The sequence below is a fragment of the Panthera pardus genome, unplaced genomic scaffold (genome assembly GCF_024362965.1).
Source record: "Panthera pardus isolate Hobbes unplaced genomic scaffold, ASM2436296v1 HiC_scaffold_7, whole genome shotgun sequence".
Taxonomy (NCBI): domain Eukaryota; kingdom Metazoa; phylum Chordata; class Mammalia; order Carnivora; family Felidae; genus Panthera; species Panthera pardus.
Genome location: NW_026527002.1, coordinates 29,426,184 through 29,452,490, shown reverse-complemented (window position 1 = coordinate 29,452,490; position 26,307 = coordinate 29,426,184). Strand labels below are relative to the sequence as shown.

The 26,307-nt window shown below is 38.2% G+C and overlaps 1 long non-coding RNA gene across 1 annotated transcript; it reads left to right on the top strand.

Moving 5' to 3' along the window:
• The first annotated feature begins 249 nt into the window (after positions 1–249).
• Positions 250–26,307, top strand: LOC109269405 (uncharacterized). Its single transcript, XR_002081066.2, has 4 exons — positions 250–487; positions 4,556–4,645; positions 22,593–22,699; positions 26,049–26,307. It is a non-coding gene; the product is annotated as an uncharacterized LOC109269405 (long non-coding RNA).

Sequence of the window (26,307 nt, the reverse complement as noted above, 5' to 3'; positions counted from 1 at the left end):
ATTACATGTCAAAATTGAACCAACATGGTGCTGACATATCAAGGTGCTCATCCCTTTCCTTTCCTTTCCCAGGTTACACAAGAGTCAACAAAAACTTGTGCACATTCAGATAAAGTTACACCAATGCTGGGCCCCATAGTAAGGAAGACAGGGTTTTTCCAAAAGGAATGGCCTAATTGTCCTACCCAGTCTCAAGCGTCCAGTTATTAGGGAAGAATTCTTTGCCCTATTCAGATAGCTTCCTATGTGGAGGGAAATTTATTTGTGTGCTGGGAAGCCCGTCACAGGACAAAGACCCATGTACCTGAGTTTAAGAATATGTGTCATCAGGGAGAGGAGCCAAGATGGCAGAACAGCCTGGCAGTTTTTTTATGTCTTGTGACCATGAAATACAGCCAGACCAACACTAAACCATCCTGCACACCTAGAAAACTGATCTGAGGAATAACACAACAATCTGCACAACCTGAACCACGGAACTCAGCAGGTATGTGGCACAGAGAGGTGAACTGGGGGAGAGAGAAGCCGTGGGAAGGGAGGTGCTTTTGCGGGCTGAGACAGGAAGGAGACGGGGGAGGTGTGGGGGGAGAGTTTGGGAAAAGCACCCCCCCAAAAAAAAAACATCTGGAGAGAAAGTGGAGAAGTGGAAACAGCCACAGGGACTGAACTGAAAAGGGAGAAAGGAGAAAAGAGAGGGTTTAAATGCCACTAAGACTCTATAAACAAGGGGAGCGGAGAGTCTGCAACTCCGCAGCTCGATACCTGGCGATGCTCTGATGAGAAGGGTGAATCCCCAGGAGCAGAGTGAAGCCCAGGCAGTTCTCAGGCCACAAGGGGAAAAGCGGTTCCCTTGCTGGGAGGACATTTGGTAGAGGCCGTGCAGCTGACAAAGGTGCCAGCAGATCCCACGGAACAGCCACATTCGCTGGTGCTGAAACAAGGTCGCTAGGAGTGAAGCCTGGTGCCAGATGTGTGTTGTGATTTTCCATAATTCCTGAAACGCTGCTGCTACGAGATCACGTGAACTTTTTCTGGGGTGGGCTGGCAGCCAGCCCCAGTCTCTGGGCATCGGCACCAGAACGGTCCTGCGAACATTCCTGGGTGTGGCTGGCATCCAGCCATTGCTTGGTGAGACCCTCCACAGAGGGACAAAATGGGTCGGAGCCACAGTCCCTCAGAAATAAGGGTCGGGAAAAACAGCCGCATCTGAGATAAAACACAGGAGGGAGGTGCTGCCTGGGGCTTGGTCATGGACAGTGTAAAAGCAGGGAGTGGACAGAAGCCGGAGTCAAAGGACAGGTACGCAATTACTGATCGGGGAGAACAGAGTTCAGATACTGGAGATTGGTAGCTAGGTGACACCATTTTCACCGCTCCCGTGCACGCCCATACGCACCTACAAGCACCACCATAATCCAGCCCAGTAAGCTAAGCAGCGCCATCTAGTGCATAATGGAGCCTTTACACTAAGCCCCACCCAACTGGGCCAACCTCGCTCTTCAGGAACACAAATCTCTCCACCTGCTTAGTTTACGGACTATAAATCACAGTTTGACTTCTAGGGGAAAATGAAGTAATTTCAGTCGTATTTCAGTCTGTTTGCTGGTCCGTATTTTCCATTTCCTTTTTTTTCTCTTTTTCATTTCTTTTTCTTGAATACAGAAAGAGAAAAATTTTGTTTTAATTTTCAATTTTTATTAAAAATATTTTTCTTTATTTTTTCTACTATATTTTTTACTTTTGTGTAAAATTTTTCAAATTCTATTTTACTTCCATCATTTCATTTTATTCTATTTCAGTGTATTCATTTTTTCAAATTTTCAAACTATTTCCTTTTTTTTCCTTTCCCCTTTTTTCTCTAATCTATCAAGCGCCTTTCAACACCCAGACCAAAACACACCTAGGATCTAGCATCATTTATTTGATTTGTGTGTGTATTGTTTTTAATTTTTTAATTTTAATTAAAAAATTTTTTATTTTAATTTGTTTACCTCATTAACTCCTTTTCTCTCTTCAAAATGATGAAACAAAGGGATTCACCCCAAAAGAAAGAACAGGAAGAAATAACAGCCAGGGACTTAACCAACACAGATACAAGCAAGATGTCTGAACCAGAATTTAGAATCATGATAATAAGAATACTAGCTGGAGTCAAAAATAGATTAGAATCCCTTTCTGCAGAGATAAAAGAAGTGAAAGTCAGTCAGGATGAAATAAAAAATGTTATAACTGAGCTGCAATCCCAAATTGTGCCTTGGCAGCAAGGGTGGATGAGGCAGAGCAGAGAATCCATGATATAGAGGACAAACTTATGGAGAATAATGAAGCAGAAAAAAAGAGGGAAACTAAGGCAAAAGAGCACGATTTAAGAATTAGAGAAATCAGTGACTCATGAAAAAGGAACATCAGAATCATAGGAGTCCCAGAAGAAGAAGAGACAGAAAAAGGGGTAGAAGGGTTATGTGAACAAATCATAGCAGAAAACTTTCCTAACCTGGGGAAAGACACAGACATCAAAATCCAGGAAGCACAGAGGACTCCCATTAAATTCAACAAAAACCGACCATCAACAAGGCATATCTATGCCAAAATCTATACCCAAAATCTATAAAGAATTTACCAAACTCAACACCCAAAAAATAAATAATCCAGTGAAGCAAAAGACATGGGCAAAAGACATGAATAGACACTTCTCCAAAGAAGACATCCAGATGGCCAAGCAACACATGGAAAAATGCTCAACATCACTCATCATCAGGGAAATACAAATCAAAACCACAATGAGATATCACCTCACACCTGTCAGAATGGCTCACATTAACAACTCAGGCAACAACAGATGTTGGCAAGGATGCGGAGAGAGAGGATCTCGTTTGCACTGTTGTGGGAAAGCAAACTGGTGCAGCCACTCTGGAAAACAGTATGGAGGTTACTCAAAAATTAAAAACAGAACTTCCCTATGGCCTAGCAATTGCACTACTATGTATTTATCCAAGGGATACAGGTGTGCTGTTTCGAAGGGACATATGCACCCCAATGTTTATAGCAGCACTATCAACAATAGCCAAAGTATGGAAAGAGCCCAAATGTCCATCAATGGCTGAATGGATAAAGAAGATGTGGTATACATATACAATGGAGTATTACTCAGCAATAAAAATGAATGAAATCTTGCCATTTGCAACTATGTGGATGCAACTAGAGCTAAGTGAAATTAGTCAGTCAGAGAAAGACAAATATCATATGACTTCACTCATATGAGGACTTTAAGACACAGAACAGATGAACACAAGGGAAAGGAAGCAAAAATAATATAAAAACAGGGAGGAGGACAAAACATAAGAAACTCTTAAATATGGAGAACAAACAGCGGGTTACTGGAGGGGTTGTGGGAGGGGGGATGGGCTAAATGCGTAATGGGCGTAAGGAATCTATCCCTGAAATCATTGTTGCACTATATGCTAACTAACTTGGATGTAAATTAAAAAAAAAAAAAAAAAGTAGAATCTAGTGATTCATCACTTATATAAAACATCCAGTGCTCATCAATTTTACCTAATTTTAATGAATTGAGATTTAAATTTAAAAATCGGTTCTTGGTTTGAGTTATTAGAAAAATTTTAACTGTATTTGGAACAACTTGGATATTCGAATCTACTTGCTTTGACTATAAATTTTGTGACATCTACATACACACCAGATTCAGGCTTAGTTAAAAAAAAGGATACAAAATATCTCAATTTTTAAAATATCTGTTATATGTTGCAATGATATTATCTTGGATATAATGGATTAAATAAAACCTATTTTTAAAATTAAAAAAAAAAAAAGAATATGTGTCATCATTGCATATGGCAGGTATAAGGGGTGTGGAAATTAGGGAGTAAATCTTTTCTCCTGGGTTGTGAAGACTTCCTAGGGGACAATGGGCAGGACAATTTATTTATATGTTAACTTTTAAAATTAATACATTTCAATTTTTATATTAGATATTTTCTGTTCATCCGTTGAATTTGCTTTACGACCTGACAATAATTTGTGATTAAGTCTAAAGAGTCTACTCCAGACCTGGCATGCAGAAAACACTCAATAAATACTGTTGGCCAATCTTCTAGACTCTTTTAAAGGATACTTTCTAGAGAATTAGTTGTGAAAGTTTGCTGTCCACCTCACATTTTGTGAAACTAGTATCTCTGGGATGTGTAGTCTAGTGAGGCACAAGTTTCACTCCACATGGGATACGATTAACCATCAGGCTCTATTAGAAGCTTGCACCAAAGCAGACTATTATATACAAATGGAGGCATGATGAGGCATTTCCATACCCCATGCCACTCTTCTCTTGACATCGTGTCAATACAAATCTTCCGGTATTCTTTCCTTAACTCAGTTAGGCCCTGGGTTGACATTAGCATAATTGACCTAGAAATTATAGATAATAGCAGCAAGAAATGGTTTTAACAGGCTAGACAACATTATTTAGTCTTTTTCTATAATTCCCTTTTTATTACTGTTATTTCACTCTCTTTAATCTATTTACCACCCCTTGTGGAAGCACCAAGGCCTTTGAGACTGCTGTGAAGCACCCTTTCTGCGAAAGCCCAGCCTCCTTAAAATGTCATCATTCGTCACAATAACCTTCAAGGTCAGTTACTTAATGATTTTATGTTCCAAGGAGAATTGGGAGACTCTAGGTTAAGTGTCTTTCCCCAGACAAATCAGTAGCACAGCTGGGGTCAGAACTGTACTTTTGGCTCCAGTTAATTCAATTGGAAAATAATGTACCCCCTGTCCCCCACCCCCACCCCACTAGGATTGCTGCCAAGACCATTCAGCAGGTATAAGTGTAGTATTCTGGCTGTGAGCCTGTATTTTACCTTTAATAAATGGGCATGCTTATTCTTCCCAGGTGACTCATCAATGAGCCTTAGTCTTTCGACTTAGCTATGCACTAAAGTTTACGTGAGGATAGGATCCAGGGCACTGCGTGGGATTACAGCAATAAGAGCCTTTTTGTCTAGAAGCTTTCCATCAGTATTAATGTGGAAAACTCAAAAAGTACCCTTCTTGCCATATGTGGAGCAGAATAACCTGGCTAATGTATGTGGAGCCTGTCCTATTGGCACATAAGTACCTTTGGCAATAGTCCCAACAAATCTTAGCGAGTATCCAAGGTCAAGTTTTGTCAACACTTGGGTGGAAGTCGTCCAGAGAAAACCCCAGGTGTGGCAAGAGATATGTAGATGATTCAGTAGTTGACATTCTCCCTTCTGAGTCAATAATTAACCCCAGCATGCTATTATTGGCATTCTGAAGCCTCCTGTAATTTGCATGGCTTAAAAATTAGACTCAGTAGAAACTACTGGTCCTAAAGATAGTCAAGAGAAAGCAATGAACCTGGTTGTAGCTACATCTCAGAATTAATTGGCTACATAAATTCTGTCAAGTTCTTCAGGATTTTCTGTAAAAAAAATTTGCTCTAATTTCTCCATAAAAGCATAATTTCCTTGGAAAAAGTAGTGTGGACATTACAGCTGTGACGTAGCATCTTGACAGTTGTGGGAATAGTTTTCTCGTGCTGGAGAACTGCTTTGAGTTTCTTCCAAAAGAGAAGGCCACATGTGAATTGTAGTTGGGCAATGAGGCTCAGACACTTCAGTCTCTCGGTGGCTACAGACACTTTTCTCTTCAGGGAAAGACACATTTCTGAAGAAATAGCAGCTGAAATATTTATGCCCATTTACCTTAACCTTTTTAGTTTATATTCAGAATGTTGATACTTTTTTAAGTTTATTTATTTATTTTGAGAGAGAGAGAGACAGAGAGAGAGACAGAGAGAGAGAGCAGGGGAGGGGAAGAGAGAGAGAATCACAAGCAGGCTTCGCACTGTCAGTGCAGAGCCCTATGCAGGACTCAAACTCGCGAACCACGAGATCATGACCTGAGTCGAAAGCAAGAGCTGGTCACTTAACAGACTGAGCCACCCTCAGAATGTTGATGCCTAAGTTTCTTAATTATACCTTCATTTTATTAAACCATAAATTCTTGATGTTTAGGATGAATATTTTCACTGCTATTTTTGCGCAAGGGTTAAACAGGGCAACCCTGTTGATTAACAACTGTAAATATAGGCTGAATTTCTTCCTGGTTCATAGTCCAGATGACACATTATATGTTAACGTGTTCATGATGGTAACATTTGCAAGAAGCTGAAGAAAATCACTTTCGATAAAGATTTGTGAGGAAAAGAGACCAATCTAAAGGAGGGATGGGAGGATATAACTGATCCAGACATATCCGCTCTACCAAGTAATATCTTTTGATGAATGGTCACTATGATTTGACAGAATGGGGAAACTGCTAAATTAAGAGACCACTTAGAAGCAAAAATAGTAAATATATAAGTGTTCAAACTACTCTCATAAGCTTGATAATTTTTTTTTATTTTAGTTTTACTGAGGAATAACTGACATATAACCCTGTAAGATATTTAAAATGTACATTGTAGTGATTTGATATACATATGCATTATGGAAGGACTCCCCCAGTCAAGTTAATTAACATACACATCCATCCCTTCATGTATTTCTTTCTTTCTTTTTTCCAGTAGGAACATTTATGTTCTACTCTGCTAGCAAATTTCAGTTATACAGTATAGTGTTATCAATTACTGTCACCATGTTTTACACTAAATCCTCAGAACTAACTCATCTTACAGCAGAAAGTTTGTACACTTTCACCAACCTCTTCCTACTTCCACTCCACCCTCAAACCCTGGAAACTAGCTTTCTACAATCTGTGTCGATGAGTTTGACTGTTTTTTTTTTTTTAATTTTTTTTTTTCAACGTTTTTTATTTATTTTTGGGACAGAGAGAGACAGAGCATGAACGGGGGAGGGGCAGAGAGAGAGGGAGACACAGAATCGGAAACAGGCTCCAGGCTCCGAGCCATCAGCCCAGAGCCTGACGCGGGGCTTGAACTCACGGACCGCGAGATCGTGACCTGGCTGAAGTCGGACGCTTAACCGACTGCGCCACCCAGGCGCCCCAAGTTTGACTGTTTTAAAAATTTTATTTATTTTTTGGATTCTACATGTAAGTGATGCCATATTTGTCTTTCTCTGTCTGGCTTATTCCACTCAGTTCAGCCAAATTGCCACAAACAGCAGGATTTCCTTATTTTTTATGGCTGAATAGTATTTCACTATATCGATGTGAGATAGATAGATGTATATACATCTATCTATCTCACATCTTTGTTCATTCATCCATGGACACTTAGGTTGTTTCCATGTCTTAGTTATTGTAAATAGTGCTGCAATGAACATGGGAGTGAAGACATTTCTTCAATATCCTATTTTCGTTTTCATTTCCTTTAGATATGTAAACTGGGGTGGAGTTGTGTCATATTTCTAGTTTGTTAATTTTTTAGGAAACTTCAGTGTTTTCCATAGTAGCAGTACCAACAGTGCACGAGAATTCCCTTTTCTCCACATCCTCACCAATGCTTGTCATCTCTTGGCTTTTAATTATAGCCATTCTAATGGGAGGGAGATAGTATTGTTGTTTTGATTTGCATTTTCCTGATAATTAGTGATGTGGAGCATCTTTTTTTTTTTTTCCAGCTCATTTATTTATTGTTGAGAGAGAGCACAAGCAGGGGAGGGGAAGAGAGAGAGAGAATCCCAAGCAGGCTCCACACTGTCAGCACAGAGCCTTGAACTCATGACTCCTGAGATCATGACCTGAGCCGAAATCAAGAATCTGGCACTTAACCAACTGAGTCACCCAGGTGCCTTGTGGAGCATCTTTTCATGTACCTGTTGACCATTTATATGCATCCTTTGGAGAAATTCAGCTTCTCTAGCCATTTTTTAATCAGTTTGGTTTTTGTTTTGTTTTGCTATTGAGTTGTATGGGTTCTTCATATATTTCGGACATTAAGCCCTTATCAGATACGTAGTTTGCAAATATTTTCTCCCATCATAGATTGCCTTTTCCTTTTTCAATGGTTTCCTTTGGGATGCAAAAGTTTTCTTAGTTTTATATAATACCACTCTTCTATTTTGCTTTTGCTCCCTTTGCATTGCTGTCAAATAACAAGAAATTACTGCCAAAATCAATTTCAAGGAGTTATTCTCTGTATTTTTCTCTAAACATTTTACAATCTCAGGTCTAATGATCAAGTCTTCAGTCGATTTTGAGTTTATTATTGTGTACGATGTAAGATATGGGTACAGTTCATTCTTTTGCATGTGACTGTCTAGTTTTCCCAACACCGTTTATTTAAGATATGACCCTCCTGCACTATATGTTCTTGGTTCTGTTGTCAATTGATTGAGCATATGTATACATGGGTTTCTTTCTGGACTCTATTCTCTTCCATTGATCTATACCTGTTTTTGTGCCAATACCAAACTGTTTTAATTGCTGTAACTTCTTAAAAACTTTTTAGAATGTTTATTTATTTTTGAGAAAGAGAGAGAGAGACAGAGCACGAGCGGGGAAGGGGCAGAGAGAGAGGGAAATACAGAATCCAAAGCAAGCTCCAGGCTCCCAGCTGTCAGCACAGAGCCTGACATGGGGCTCAAACCCATGAGCTGTGGGATCATGACCTGAGCCAAAGTCAGATGCTCAACCAACTGAGCCACCCAGGCGCCCCTGCAACTTTTTAATATAGTTTGAAATCAGGGAGTGTGATGCCTCTACCTGAGTTCTTCTTTCCAAGATTGCTTTGGCTATTCACAGTCTTTTGTGGTTCCCCACAAATTAAGAATGATTGTTCTATTTCTGTGAAAAATGCCATTGGAATTTTGACAGGAATTACATTGAATCTGTAGATTACTTTGAGTAGTAAGTACATTTTCACATCAGTTCTTCTAGTCCATGAGTATGGAGTATCTTTCCATTTATTTGTGTCTTTTTCAATTTCTTTCATCCATGTCTTATAGTGTTTAGTGTAGAGATCTTTCATCTTCTTGGGTAAATGTATTCCTAGGTATTTATTTTTTGAGGTACAATTGTAAATAGGATTGTTTTCTCAATTTCTCTTTCTGATGGTTTGTTTTTAGCATATAAAATGCAACTGATTTTTTTTTTTTTTTTTGGTAAATTGACTTCGTATCCTACAACTTTACTGAATTTATTAGTATTAGTGTATTAGTTCTGAAAGGTCCTTGGTAGAGTCCTTAGAGGGTTTTTTTTTTTTTTTTAACATACAGTATCACATCATCTGCAAATAGAAACAGTTTGGATGACTTTTATTTCTTTATATCCTACCTAATTGCTCTGGTTAGGAGTTCCTGTAGTGTGTTAAATAAAAGTTATGAGAGTGGGCATCCTTGTCTTGTTGCTGATCTTAGAAGAAAAGCTTTCAGCTTTTTAACATTGAATATGATGTTAGCTGTGGATTTGTCACATGTAGACTTTATTATGTTGAGGTATACCCTCTATATGCAGTTTGTTGCATTTTTATTATGAATGGATGTTGAATTTTGTCAAGTGCGTTTTCCTGCAACTATTTAGATGATCAGATAATTTTTATCCTTTGTTTTGTTAATGTGATGGATCACATTAATTTGTGGATGTTAAACCATCTTTATGTTCCTGAAATAAATCCCACTTGATCATGGTGTGTGATTCTTTTAACGTACTTTGAATTTAATTTGCTAATATTTTGTTGAAAATTTTTGCATTTATGTTCATCAGGATATTGACCTGTAATTTTATTTTCTTGTAATGTCCTTGTCTTATTTTGGTGCCAGGATAATGCTGGCCTTGGAAAATGAGTTTGGAAGTGTTCCTTTTTCTTCAATTTTTTTTGAGTAGTTTGAGAAGGAATAGTATTAATTCTTTCTCAAGTGTTTGGTAGAATTAACCAGTGCAACTATTCAGTTTTGGACTCTTATTTGTTGGGAGGTTTTGATCACTAATTCAATCTCCTTACCAATAATTGGTCTGTTTAGATTTTCTATCTTTTCATGATTCAGTCTTGGTAGATTGTATGTTTCTAGAAATGTATCCATTTCTTCTAGGTTGTCTGATTTGTTGGTTGTGATTATCTAGTTCACATCTGAAATTTAAATAGGAAAACCAGATGTTTTATATGACTGCTCTTCCTCACAGACATTCCCTGGGAAACCATGAAGACAAAAGTAGGACAGTGTTATGTTCCCAGCAACTCTAAGCAAAATGGGGCAGTGAAGGAGATTTATTCAGAGACCATAGCCAGCCTCTTGATAGTCAGACCCTCTTCTGATTCTAAAGCTCTCTCTTAGATTTTTCCACGGTAACATCCTTTCTCAATTGTGCTTTCCTGAATATTTTACACTCCACCTCCCCTGAAATGTGTCTGCTTTATTTCCCCCTTTCCTTTGGTACTAGATAGTAGATTGGCTAATCTAATAGACTCACTATGAGAAAATTTTGTAATTGTTAATAATAACTTAGCATGTTAACTCCTTAATGTTACCTTTTAACCAGTGCTCTCCATGCTTTAACCCAGTGGTTTTTTAATTACTTAAAAAATAAAAATAAAAAAAATGTTATCAAACGTATGTCCCCTTGGTACCACGGGTGGGTAGGGAATAGGTAAAAGCTAGTGATAATAGAAAAACAATGGAATGTTTATTTAAAATAAACTTTCTTAAACGACACCATCTATTAGATTTTCTAGATCAAGATTTTTTTTTTTAGCCAAAAGAATTAGGAGGTGGGATAGTATGAGTGGGAAGGAATAAAAGAAGCATTAGAAAGGAAAGGAAGTATTGAATAAGAATGAAGAATATTGTCATTAAGTACAAAATGATTATATACAGTGAAGCAGAATGCTGTTCTTGTCAAATGAGAAGGAACATTTAAATGCTTTCCCGAAATTAAGAAACCTAGTAGTTAAAATTATTAAAATACTCTTGAGAAAAAGTAACCATCTTCAAAATTATGCTGGCAATTTAGTGCTATTTTATGTATTATTCATGGTAGCCCAGAAAAAGAATTTTAGCCTAGGAAGAGAGTTTGTAAAAAGTGATTACTATAAGTCCCTTACTTTACAGATATATGGACTGAGGCACAGTGAATTTAAGTAACATGCTTAAGATCAATAAGTTATAGAACTGACATTGAATAAATAGCCTTTAATCTAATGCTCTTATACAGGCTGAGTATAAAGATGTCTACATCATAATCCCCAGAACCTGTGACTACATTACCTTAAATGCTAAAAGAGATTGTGCAGATGTGGTTAAGATAAGGATTATAAAAATGGGGAAATGATCCTGGTTTATCTGGGTGGGTCCAATGCAGTCACAAGCGTCCTTGTAAGAGAAAGACAGAAGCTGAGAAGCAGAAAAGAGATGAAATGGTGAAAGCAAAGCTCAGAGTAATATGCTCTGAAGATGGAAGAAAGGGTCACAACCAAGGAATGTAAGTGAACTTGAGAAGCTAGAAATGGCAAGGAAGTAATCATCTCCTAGGGCCTCCAGAAGAAATGAAGCTGTGCCAACACTTTGATTTTAGTTCATAAAACCCATTTCAGATTTCTGACCTGCAGAAATGTAAGATAATAAATTTGTGTTGTTTTCCGCCACCAGGATTGCATTAATTTGTTATAGCAGCAATAGGAAACTAATACATGCCTTTCCATCTAAACTGCTTACTTCATTTCATTAAAATAATCATGAGTGTTATTGAAAGGAGCAGAGAAATCCAGGAACTTTACTGAAAATTCAAATTACTGTTACTAGATAAACTGTAGCACAGATAGATGAACTCATTGTCTAGTTTTCCCACAGGCTAACATTTGAACAAAAGTCACTATTTAAAAAAATTCTTTTAAAGTTTAAAATAATTTTTAAAAATGACTAAATTGTTTTAAAATACAATGGGAGATTCCTACTGTACTAGGAATCATTTTGTGCTAGGAAGCATTTGTTGGCTAGCTTAAGTAAAATGGAAACTAAAGTCTAGAAGAGAAGCCAAACTATAGAAAGAAGAGGAAATCTTACAAGAATCAAAGTGACCACTTTCTCTATCTTTCTGCCTCACCTTGCATGGTTCTTCCTCTCTTTGTGCACAGGCTTACCTGCAGCCTAGCTTTTTCCATTCCAGGTGATGCTGGGTTCAACATGTTAGCTCCAATTCTGGCTTTTTCTTAAATCCCACTTCACGTCTAGCAGACACTGACTGGAGTCACTTTTTCAAATATGATCTTCAAGCTGAGAAAAATAGAGAAGAGAGCTGGAGAATAAGATGAAAACAGGTACATCTGAATAAGATGCCCACCCTTGTCTAATCAGTTGGGACCATAGGGACCCAAGTTCCTACTCATTAAGGGTTGTGCAGGAGCACTATTAGAAAAGAATATGTGGTACAGACCAAGTGACCGATATGTTGATTACATCTCTAAATATTCAGGTATAAATTTATAACGTTAACTGCTATTATTGTTTTAAAAAGACAAAATACATAAATTAACACTTTCATTAGGCATAATAGGATTCATGATCAAACAAAGTAATGTAAAGCAAAACACATTAAAGGAGACCAACTTTTAGGAAAGCATCAAACAGGATGAATAAAAGTAAAGGTAAAAACTAATGAGTTAGGGGTGCTGGGTGGCTCAGTGGGTTAACATCCAACTTTTGATTTCAACTCAGGTCGTGATCTCAGGGTTGGGAGATTGAGCCCTGCATTGGGCTCTGTGCTGGGGCATGGAGTCTGCTTAAGATTTTCTCTCTCTCCCTCTTCCCCTCCCCACCACTCACGTTCTCTTTATCCCTCTCTCTCTCTAAAAAACAAAACAAAACAAAAAACAAACGTGCAGAAAACAGAGAAAATTTAGAATCAATCACTTAATGTAAGTGTTTGAAATAATTACAGAGTGACATGAGTGAAAGAAACCCTCAGTAAATCAAATCAAGAAAAAGTGGACAGCAACAGAAGTAAATAGTATTATAAGTGAAAAATATAATAAAACTACAGACACCTAAAAGAATTAGAAAAGCAACAGAGTACCATGTGCACTATATACAAAAATGTCAATATTATTTAGGAAAATAACAAACTGTTACTCCAGTTCAAATAGAAAACCAGCAACTCAGATTTTTTTAAGGTAAATAATAGTTCTCTGTCCAAACTTATTCTTGTCTCCAATTTAGTAGACAAGAAATTCCAAGTAATATCTTTTGATGAATGGCCACTATAATACCACAGAGTGGAGGTCGTATTATCGCTAGCCATTATCTGTTCCCATCTCACCTACTTCCATCTCACAAATAATAAAGGCTTACTTACTTAGGCAATGATTTAATTCTTTTTAAAAAATGTTTATTATTTATATTTTTGAGAGAGAGAGAGAGAGAGAGAGAGAGAGAGAGAGCGCATGAGCAGGGGAGGGGCAGAGAGAGAGGGAGACACAGAATCCGAAGCAGGCTCCAGGCTCTGAGCTGTCAGCACAGAGCCCGATGCGGAGCTTGAACTCACAAACTATGAGATCGTGACCTGAGCCAAAGCCGGATGCTTCACCGACTGAGCCACCCAGGTGCCCCTAAGATAATTCTAATAAAACGATGTTTTCATAAAATGACATCTGCGAGAAATGTTGGAATTTGCATTCACATTTTTCCTTTCCTGAAAGTTATTGCTCAACAGAGACTTTAATTCCTTAACCAGATAAGGTCCTCTGGTACCTCAACAATATGGGAAATTGGACTGGAGAGAAATCCTTGATCAAATAAAAGAAAATGGAGGCAATGAACCTGGTTATAAGATTAACCTTTGTAAGGTCAGTTTGCAGAACAATGAGCCGTGGACACCCACAATGCCGAAATCCCTCAGGCGGACCTTGATGTTCAGGTGCTAGAGAGCAGGCAGAACATGAGCTAAGGCACAAGGTAGGCACTATCCTAGGTTTGATGTGAGTGGTGGAAAGTATGGAGGTGAGGCGTGCTATCCAGGTGGTAGATAGCAGGTCAGGCGCCAGTCAGCTCTTGCCTCTTGGGGTGTCCGTTCCCAGAGATAATCACACCTGTGTGGGGTATAAAGGAAACGAAGTCTCTTTTTTTTTCTCCCCTCAGAGTAACCTGCTGAGGCTGTTAATGTTTTTCCTGCTTTTCAGCATTGATTCAGGCAATGAAATGCGGCAACAGAAAAGCAGACTGACTTTTACAACTAGCCCTTCTTTTCAGAAACTGAGATCATTCTTTCTGTGGTATTCTTTTTAATTCCAAACTGTGAACATTATAGCATATGGAGAAACCAATAGACTTAAGACTGTCACAGATTAAATAAAGGTTATAGGTGGCAAACTCATACAGGCAAGTTCATACAGAACAAGCTTATTTTAAGTGGATATTTGTAAAAGTACATACCATTTCCATCAGCAGGAGTTAACCCAGCTGTGCCAAAATTAGCAAGAGCCAAGACTGACAAATTCCTTTGGCTTTCTCCAGTAACTATTTTCTCTACTTTCATTATCCTGCTTCTGAATTTGGTGTGAAAATGCATCACAATTAATGTCTAACACGATGCCGTTTATGATGTGGTTTTAAATTCCTCGGGAAATGGAATTAAACCATCAGACCCATTCTCTAGGTCTCAGGTGAAAGGTTAATGGATTTACTAAAACGCTAAACAAATTCAAAGCAGTATCCTTTGGAGAGAGAGATGAGGAAAAGCATCAAACGCTTGTCTGGACAAATTTTTTCCTCCATTCTGAAAATATTCTAAATAACATCAAAGGATGTGCAGAAAAATGACCGGGGCTCAAGAATTAGATAATGATGAGTCCTTCGTTACTGCCTTCCACGGAGGTTTTCTAGCAAATTTGAGTTACCTTGTTTCTTGGAAGACATGCAAGAGTAAATCAACAGCAAATGTTATCTACATGTAACAGATGGTAGAGATGAGACTGCAGAAAAACTGATCTGCTCAGCTTCTCAATCAGTGGTAGAAAGAGGGAGTGATATTCAGACCCGGGAATCCATTACTCACTACTTGGGCCATCTTTTCTTTCCGAGAATTGAAAGTAAGATATTGCAGTTGAATACACAAAAGCTATACTGCTTCAAAAAATCTGGGCTCAATTATAAATGACGTAGCAAACTACATTATTGTTTTAAAGTGTCCATCCCCCTTTCTACCTCCACAGGAGTATTCTTCCCTGTCTTTAGAATTTGCACTATCGGCGAGAGCTTGAAACGTGCTTGTGCAATTATCTTCCTGAGTCTCCGTCATTGCCATGAAAAGAATTCTTCTGCGTACCTGTTTGCCCCAGATTAAAAACAAGTGGAGCCAACCGTAGCCAAGCCTGAGCTTAAAGCAGAACCATCCATCTGAGTCTAGATCAGCCAACTCCAGTCAACAAGCTGACGCATGGAAAATAAGCACTTATTATTGAATGGCACTAAGATTTTATGGTTGCGTAATAATAACTGACCAAACATGAGAATTATGGGGACTACAGTCTACAGCCTAGGGTCTGATGGTTAATCTCCTTTCAGCTCTGTTTCTGGAGCTGCTTTTCCTATTTTTAACTCGTGAGCCTTAATTCCCCCCAGGCTAAGCTGATTTGCTCCAGCTCCCAGCCATTTCTCCAATATTGCACCCAGTTTAATTGTCTTTACTATTGCCCCAGTATTTACAACTTAAATCACCATAACTCCGTGTCCCATGGGTTGATTGGTTTTTTCTGTTATTGCCCAGAGCCGTCCATAGAATCTTCAGGGATGCAAATGGGCTTAAGGTGTTTACAAACTTGGTATCTGCGTATTTTTCCTCTTCTGCTATATTTAGAGAACCACTAAGGTTACTGTTTGTTCAGGATAGGTTTTATGACTGTGAAATGTTGTTTTCTTGTGACATTCAGAAAGCAACTATTTTTTAAATTATACAATTTGAGTAGAATCCCATATGAATGAAACTGAGAAAATGTAAGAATTGCTTTATTACATTACAAGTCCAACCGAAATAGATATGTCGATTCATACAATGTATATAAGGGGATGTAATTCAGACTTGCAAGTTGCAGGGTGCCCGGTCTTGGCACTATTGACATTTGGGGCCAGATAATTCTTTGCGGTGAGGGGCTGTCCCGTTTAGCAGCATCCCTGGCCTTCACGCAAGAGATGCCAATACCACCTCTCCTGGAGCTGTGTCAACCAAAAATATCGCTAGACATTTCAAAGTGCCCCCGGGAAAAATTACCTCTGTTGAAAGTACTGACATAGAGGGTATTTACTTTCATTTATCAACTAAAGATAGCTCACTCAGAAACTTCTCCATTTTCCCTCTTCCCACCCCCCCTCATGATTCTGCTGATCTACCTGATCCCTATACTCTCTCTAAAACCAAGGATAGTCATTCTTGCCTCATATCTGTTAAAGAAACATTTGCCGCATTGAAGTCCACTTACAATGCAATGATAAATGTCAAGGCAATATTAATAAATATTAAAGTCTTAAAGAGAAAGGGCCTAGTGAACATAGCATCAGTTATGCTAACTTTTTGGCTCAGTAGTATATATTGAAGCCAGACTAGCCAAATTAACAGGATACACTAACAACGGATCGTGTGTCTGAACCTGCAAACAGTCTTGTTTCGTAGATCTGGTCATCATAATAGTATTCATTAAAGTGATAGTTTACCTGTATCTCATTTTTCTCAATTGTATAGAGTTAAGAGTACAAAATTTTCCTACAGATTTGAAGAAGCTTTGCACACCAAAACAGTTACAACTAGTTTGATTCCTATAATTAGATAGTATAAAATTTCTTGCATGCAAACACCATAATCATATTTTGTTTTCAACAAAGAACCATCTGTTTTATAAAGGATGCACTCCCAGGCATGAGATATTTCATTTAGATACCATGGTGTTGCCATATTTTCCTGCCATGTGAACCATAGTCATTGCGAGTGTAAAGTCCACAGCCTTGTATCGCAATAACGTGATCTCCTTTTCCAATGTGATTTTAGAGGCAGCATGTCAATATTTTATTCATAAAATGACATAGCAAATGTGGTAGTAATTAAAACAGTTCAGCTTTGAGCCAACCACACTGGCAGATGGCGAATACTTCTTTACCGACAATCTTAGAGCAGAAGCTATAAAGTCAAAAGATGTTTACTTGGAGAAGGCATTGGCCAATCTAACTACCACTGTTCCCTCCAAGTCTAATTTTCAATAAGTCTTATTTTTAAACACTCTCATTTCATTCAATTAGCCTTTGAACTATGCTTGGAAAGTGCTCCGAGAGATAATGCCTAGCATTGGTCACATATATTATTATCTCATTTTATTCTCTTCAAGGTCTTATAAGATAGGTATCATTGTCTTCATTTTACAGATGGAGAAATTGAGGCTTAGAAAGATAAAGTACCTCTTCCAACTGAGTGTCAAATAAAGATTTAATCCCGTGTCCAATCTGACTACAACACTCCTATCCTGAAATGGCAGACTAGAGGTCAGAGTCATAACCATGTGATGAGTTTGTAGCCAAATCATAACATATAGGCCACAGATTTTTGCCAGACCCAACAAACTTTCTCCATCCTTCTGAAAATTCTGTGCCTTGAATCGTTTATGACAAAGTTCCATATTAAACAAAAAACTGGTAGGCAATGAGGAGAACCATATTAAAATCTTGCTACAAATTGGGGCGCCTGGGTGGCGCAGTCGGTTGAGCGTCCGACTTCAGCCAGGTCACGATCTCGCGGTCCGTGAGTTCGAGCCCCGCGTCGGGCTCTGGGCTGATGGCTCGGAGCCTGGAGCCTGTTTCCGATTCTGTGTCTCCCTCTCTCACTGCCCCTCCCCCGTTCATGCTCTGTCTCTCTCTGTCCCAAAAATAAATAAAAAACGTTGAAAAAAAAAAAAAATTTTAAAAAAATCTTGCTACAAATAAAGCTCTGTTCTCTAGTTCTTAAGTAATCATACTGTTTCAAAAGTATAATTAGGGGCACCTGGATGGCTCAGTCGGTTGAGTGACTTCAGCTCAGGTCATGATCTTACTGTTCGTGAGTTAGAGCCCCATGTCGGGCTCTGTTCTGACAGCTTGGAGCCTGGAGACTGCTTCAGATTCTGTGTCTCCCTTTCTCTCTGCCCCTCCCATGCTCTCTCTCTATCTCTCTGTCTCTCAAAAATAAACATTAAAAAAAATTCTAAAAAAAGCGTAATTAAATTTTTGGTGTAAAAATTCAGCTAAAGAGGAAGAATAAAGTTTATCATTTTAATTTTGTTATTTCTTTCAAAACTGTGTTTACCAGTTAGTGGAATGGTTTGTGTGTGTGTGTGTGTGTGTGTGTGTGTGCGTAATTTGTAAGAAGTAAGGTTTGAGTCTTAGGTTTCATATTCATGCCATTCCTTTTCATACCTTCAGAAACACAATTAAAAATAGATCAAGAACCTTGTTTATGGTACAACTATTTTCCTGATAGAAGTCAGAAAACTATAAAATGAGTTGGTTCATGGCAATGTATATATTATTTCAGAGCAGGATGAGGAAACATAATGAGGAAAAGCATGCACTAGGAACGTTATTTCCGTATAAAAATAATGAAATGTCAAGATCAAGAGGAATCCCATAAATCACTATTATTCACTTCCGTTTCTTGGTTTATTATGAAGTGCATGCAGCTATGGACTGGTGACCTTTTCTCCTAGTAAACCTACCCTCGACTAAATTGACACAATTCTACTCTCTCATAACACACACACACCACACACACACACACACACACACACATCTTATCCAAATTACATGATTTAGTTTTATCCAGTATTTGACCTTTCCTTAGCTCATATTTCTTGTTTATAGTTTCAAGCTTTTGAAAGCTTGACCTCTAAAAGTATTTTCCTTATGGCAAACAAAATAAGACAATTCCTTCAGAGCATTTTACTGTATTTATATCTCATCTTGTTCCAAAATCTATTTGAAAGGACTTACAGGGGCATCTGGGTGGCTCAGTCCGTTGAGCATCTGACTTCGGCTCAGGTCATGATCTCACGGTTTGTGGGTTCGAGCCCCGTGTCGGCCTCTGTGCTGACAGCTCAGAGCCTGGAGCCTGCTTCAGATTCTGTGTCTCCCCCTCTCTCTGCCCCTCCCCTGCTTGCTCTCTGTCTCTCTCTCATAAATAAATAAACATTAAAAAAAATGAAAGATTTACAATGTGATGTATAGTAGTAGGACAATATTAAAAGAGACAGAAATTCAGAGCCAAAGAAAATAAGAATAACGAAAGGGAAGACTTTCTAATCTGATTTACTTAAAAAGTGAAAATGATTGACCACTTATCCCTGTTATTAAGATTATAAACAAAAGAACCGACTCCAGACAAATATGCCCTACGTGTTTTACTTTACTGTCCTTTTCTTTCTGCTTAGAGCCCATTCTTATTGCATATGAAGTCTTTCTGAAAGAACACCAAGTTAGTGCTGAAGTAGCGAGAAATATGGTTTACTGAGCACCTCCTCTGTGCTACACCCAAATCATGCGGCCACACTCTCAGCTGAATTCAATTCAGCTCATAGACGTTTCTGTACTGTTATTTCATTTTTTTCTACACATTTATTCCTTGTGTGCCCTGTGAGTGTAAACCCTGCTAGGGCAAGGACAAGATACTTCACTCCTTTATATCACCAATTTTACCACATTGCCAATTTTACCACCTCCATCTACTCAAAAAAAAAAAAAAAAAAGCTTTATTACAAAAGTAGTATGTGGGGGAGCACCTGGGTGGCTCAGTCAGTTGAGTGTCCAACTTTGGCTCAGGTCATGATCTCAAGGTTCGTGAGTTCCAGCCCTACATCAGGCCCTGCGCTGACAGCTCAGAGCCTGGAGCCTGCTTTGGATTCTGTGTCTCCTTCTCATTCTGCTCCTCCCCTGCTCATGCTCTGTTTCTCTCTCTCAAAAATAAATAAACATTAAAAAAAAAAAAAGCAGTATGTGGGAAAAGCAGGCTTTGACTATCTTTGTATGTGTGTATGTGTGCATGTGTGTATTCTAAACCTACTCATTAGGGACCCTCAATCCCAATCTGAAAGTTTGTAAACAAGACGAAACCTTGCAAGGAGATTGGAGAGAGTCTGTTAGGGGTTGAATTGTGTCCTCCCCAAATCCATATGCTGAAATCCTAACCCCTGGTATCTTTACAGAGGTAATTAAGTTAAAATGAAGTCACAGGGGTGAACCCTAATTCAGCATGTCCTGTAAGAACGGGATATTTGAACACAGACACATACAGGGAGGAGAAGGCCATCTACAAGCCAAGGAGAGAGGCCTGGAACGGGCCTCATGGCCCTCGGGAGGAACAAACACTCCCAACAGGCTGATCTTAGTCTTTCAGCCTCCAGAACTGTGCGACTATATAATCTACTTGATGGGCTTTTTTTCCCCCCTGTACATTTTAGATGACCCTCAAAATCCTGTTAGGTTCCTTCTCAGCAAACAGCCATATTCTCATGATGAGAAAAACATCAGATAAACCCCAATGAGGTTCTACAAAACATCTGCTCAGTACTCCTTAGAACTGTCTGTATCGTGAAAAACTGAAGTCTAAGAAACTGTCAGAACCTAAGGAGACATGAGGACCCGATGTAGTATGGTACCTAAGATAGCATCCAAGAACAGAAAAAAGGATATTAGGTAAAAACTTGTAGATAAAAACTTGGAAAATATGAATAAAGTATGGATTTTACTTGCTAATAATGTGTCAATAACAAGTCATTAGTTGTGACAAATGTACTAGTATGTTAATAATAGGGGAGGAGCACCTAGCTGGCTCAGTCGGGAGAGCCTGTGACTCTTGGATACATTTGTGTTGTTTAAACCAAAACCAAAGTTGTGGTGCTTTGTCACAGCAGCCCCAGGAAACCTGTATTAGGAAGCCCTAATACAGAAGTTCTTTTGTTTGTTTTTCTCTTTTGTGTTTTTCAGCTTGAAGCAGCTAGGTATTTTTGGAAGATGTCTGAACTCATGGACATAAGAACTACATACACTTCACTCTTCATATTTATATACTGCAAACTATTAAGAGTATATACACAATAGAATCTGACAGCAATATTTAGTTCCTACTAACTGATTAATAGGTGGTCATCTTTAACCACTGTTTCCAAGAGAAGAATAATATATGTTCTGGTCCAGTCTAAACGATAAAATGTAGAGTGTCAAAATCATCAAGAAAATTTTATGAAAGTTTTACTCTGTGACTGTTACTGTTCTAAGCACTTCATGTTAATTATTTAATCCTTACAATTACCCTGGGAGAAACCCTGGTATTATCTCCACACCTTGCTGCTTTGCACATTATCTCTTTCTTCAGGCCTGTGCTAGTAACTATGGAAAGTTCTGTTCTTCCCTTAGGTATGTGCCTAAAATATATTATTTTAAGAACTAATATTTGGTAGCTACTTTTTCTCAGAAATCTTGTATTCTCTCCAATTTATTTGGCAAAATGCTGGATATAAACATTATAAGTTAATGAAAGTGTTTCATAAGAATGCAACACTTTATCATTCTATGGATCACCTATTTCAGAATCATCTTTTTTTTTTATTATTTCAGAATCATCTTGACTAATCATTTAAAATTCCATTTCCGGGGCTCTATACCAGACCTACTGACTATATTTTTATTGGTGGGCCCTGAAAACTGCATTTGTAAACAAGCTTCTTGGGTGATTCTTCTGCACATTCAAATTTGAGAAGAATGGCTTATTTTGAAAATGCCATTTGTGTTTTCACTAAATATTAATGTAATTGATTAATTAATTAATTAATTAATTAAGGCCTTGCTTATTTATCATACTGGAAGAGCATTTAAGAATGATAAAAGGATAGCAGCACCTTAGTGGCTTAGCCAGTTAAGCATCCAACTCTTGATCTCCGCTCAGGTCTTGATCTTGGACTCGTGGGTTCAAGGCCCATGTTGGGCTCTGTGATGGGTGTGGAGCCTCCTTAAAAAAACGATAAAAGGATAAATATAAAATTACAATAAAATTTAAAAAATCAATGTGCCTTTAAAGCAGATTACATGCTTTGGGAAGACAGAAAAAGCAAGCATTAATAATCAACAAATGAGCCTGGAAACATCACTAATCCATCTGCTTTACATTAAATGTCTCATTAAGGAGGATAACGTTGGCGTCTGGTGACTGACCCCATGGATTTAACCAATTACTTCATAATACTGCATTCCAAGTTACAAGTTCAGAGCAGGTATTGATGAAAAACGAATGAGCCAGAAAGAAGAAAAGAATTAATCATAAAAGATAGGGTATTCTCATTATTTTAGGAAATTTTTCATCAACTTGATTTCTTAGAAGTCAGTAGTTTTATAGGAAAGGCTAAATATTTCTAAGTTTCTGATTGGTGACAGGAAGAGGCATGTTGTGGTAGCCAACCTTTAAAATGCCCTCAACGATCCTCACCCCCTGCTATTCATACCTTTGTCTAGTCCTCTGTGATATTGAATAGGGCTGTTATGTCTAATCAGTCGGATATTGCAAAAAATGATGGAGTGGGACTTCTCAGCTTAGGTCATAAATGACACTGTGGTTTTTTCTCCTGTTTTCTCTTTGGCTCACTTGCTATGGATGAGGTCCACTGCCATGCTTCAGAGACAGCAAAGTACCCCCTGGAAAGATCCATGTAGAGAAGAACTGAGCTCTTCTGTCAACAACCGGTACCAACTTTCTACTCATGTGGGTGAGCCATCTTGGAGGCAAAACTCCCCAACCCCAGTCAAGCTTTCAGATAGCTACAAACTCAGCTGCCATCATGTTTATAACCTCATGAGAGACCCCAAACCAAAACATTGCATCTAAGCTACTTCTGAATTCCTAACCTGCAGAAATGGTTTGCTATAGCAAATATTTGTTTTTGTTTTAGGGAGTGTTGTTCTATAGTGGCAGATAATTCATACAGATAAAATGCAATAAACTTAAGGATGCTTGGGAAATGCTGGAATAGAATTTAACAATACTAATGTATCCATTCTTGCTTAGCCCTCCAAATCCAGATTCCATTTTCACTTTTCCATTGTTTTTTCAGATAGCTCCTTCTCAGTTCTCTTTGCTTTCTTGTTCTCCTCCAATCTCTAATGAATGGCCATTTCCCAGAGATCTACTTTTCTCATTAGTTCGTTCATCCCAGACCAAACCATCTTCTCTATGAGGATAATTTATAGCCCAGAGTGCCTCTTTTAGGTTACAATATACAAATGGAATTTGACCATTTCCACTTACGTGTTCAAAGTCAACATATCTGCAAACAGATTTGTCTTTTTGCCTTTAAAATTGTCCTCTTCTGACTTCACATGTGTTAGTGAAGCCATGCTTCTCTACATTAATAAACCAACAAGCTACTAATTCTCTAACTCTTCATTTATTTTTCTCTGGACTTCCTTCCATGTCTGATCTTTAAATTCTGTGAATTTATGCTTCATAACATCTTTAAAATTCTCTGCTTTTTTTCCATTACTGTTACCTGACTCACTGCCAGATCTTTGTGAGCTGATAATGACAATAACTCCATGCGGTAATAATTGCACTAACCAACTTACCTACTCTTCTTGACTCCAATATCTCTTCATTTCCATCCATCATCCACATGACTGTCAAATTAATCTGTCTATACACTACATCCATTCCTTTTCCACTCACAAATTGTCGATGGCTATTCCTTATCCTTAACTTTACCTTCCCCAACCCCTTCTCTAATTACTGCATTATTTTAATACTCCTCAACTGAACTGGGATTTTACTTTCACTCTAACATGCCAAACACAGTCCCTCTTCCATATATCTTGCCCATTCCATTCTCCACTTACTAATGACCTCCTTTGTCTTTCCACTCACTAATGACCTCCTTTGTCTTTCTCTGCATATCCGTATCTAAATCTTTGTCATGTGTCACAACCCAGATCAAGTCTTGCATTTCGAATAGATTTTCCCTGATCTCTTTGGTTCATAAAGTGTTGCCAGCACATATATTCAAAGGCACAATGAATTCAAAGGCCATATTAGTCTGGAATGAAAAGTGAAGGATACTATTTATAAAAGTTTTCGGAACTACTATTATACTTGCTACTTGCTTCATTTATTTAGTAACAAATAACATGCATCTTTGTATTTTCTACCAATGAAAACTTAACTCAGCAGGAATCAGCTAAAATGGAATGAGATTACTGGAAACTTCTGGACATTCCATAATGTCATTTAGAATTATGAATGAATGTCGGTCACTAATTAACTGATTCTAACCATATTGTGCCAAGAGGATTGGGTCAGAGTAAATTTGTTATACTCTAAAATAGAGAGGGGCACCTAAGTGGCTCAGATAGTTAAGCGTCTGGCTCTTGATTTCAGCTCAGGTCATGATCTCACAGTTCATGGGTTCGAACCCTGTGTTGGGCTCTGTGCTCTCAGCTTGGGATTCTCTCTCTCTCTCTCTCTCTCTCTCTCTCTCTGTCCCTTCCCTGCTCTCTCTCTCTTTCTCTCTCTCTCTCTCTCTCTCTCAAAAATAGGTAAATAAACATTTAAAAAAAAATAAATAAAATACAGAGTGGCACTTAATGTAGCTGTTTGTTTTTCTTGCCATTGTATAATAGTCCAAGGCTTAACTGATTAAATTATACTTTCTACCAACACTTTATTAAGAAAAGAGAGCACCACTGTCTTTCTCTTAAAATTAAAATAATTTTATGCGTCCTTGAACTCTCTTAAATGCTAGCCCTAAGGGCCAAGCCTATATAATGGTTTTTCTTTAACAGCACCAACATAGAACACATGCCAAAGCCCAGAGAGAACTTCATAAAGTAATTTACAATGTATCCAACTACAAACTACTGACAACAATATCATGGAACTTTTTCATGTTTATGGGTCTCTTCTCCCTCTATAGATTGCCTGCCCCTCCAAGTCAGACACCAGGTTCAATAATTCATTCAATAAATGTTTACTTGACATTAGTTCTTGAATGATTCATTGAAAGATATGAGGCAAAATTGTAGGAGGCATGCAAAATTCTGATTTGCAAGCAACAAAAACCAACCCTGGCCAATTTTAAGAGAAAAAGAAAAACCAATATGTTGAAAAGCCATTGGGTGGTACATAGAATTATGTAGAAGACTAGAATGAGGCTCAGAAAATAGGCAGGAACAAAACACGGCAGGACCATGACATCAAACTGTTTGGACAAAAACGCCGATGCCCTACATCTGATGGTCAGATGCTGGAACTCCCAGCATTGGACTTCGGAGGCCACTCTTGGTACTGTTGCCTGGGAGACTGGGTGTTGCTGCCACTTTTTGCTTTGGATTCAAAGTCTGTAGTAGGCATGTCTGCTATGGTTATGCACCCCAGCAGCCACAGGCTAGGGAAACAGTAATAATTCTTTCCAGCTTCAACAGCAAGGGGGGGGGGGGGGGAAATGTAGAAAGAGGTAAAACAAATCAAGCATGGGAATGAGATTCAGATGCCAGACATTAAAAAATAAGTTTGTTAAAAAAGGGTATACATCTACTTTGATTCATTATGATCATTTTGCACTTCAGATAGATCACCCTAGCAGGAATCTTGCAAGTAGATTACAGAGCCAAATTGGAGTTTCAATCCGAAGATCCATACAAAACTTGAAGCTAACATGATAGGAAGGAAAAAATGGATTTGAGAGAAAGTGAGGTGATAAACTTGACAGAATTTGGAGATTGATTGGACTTGATAAACAAAAGAGGGTTGTCAATAAATGCTCTTAGATTTATGGCCTGGGAGACCATGTGAATTAAAAAAGAAAATATGGGAGTATTAGAAAATTTAAGGAAGATGATGAACAGTGGTTAGGGGATGTTAAATATAAGGTGTATGTGATAGTTTAAATATGGTTATAAATTCTTTACAGGTTTTCTTAGCAAGACATAGAGTCTATTTTCCCGCTTCTTAAGATATAGCTGGTTGTATGATTTGCTTTGACCAAGAGAATATGGCAGAAGTAACATGTGACTGGTAAGTCCCCACGATAAGTGGTCTTACAGTTTCTATTCTCAACTTTTTGGAAGGTTGTCATCACCTTGTGAAGAAACTAGCCTCCTGAGGACTAGAGAGAACATAAAGAGAGAGAGTTGCAGCCATCCCGGCATTCTGAGATGAGACCCCCCAATACATGAATGACGCCATTCTGTACTAGCCAATCCCCAGCCAACCCATTTGATTATTGCAGCCACCTAAGTGACCTCAGGCCAGACCAGCAGAAGAACCACCCATCTGAGCTCCAAATTACAGAATCATAAGCAAATAAACTGTTGTTTTTTAAAGATA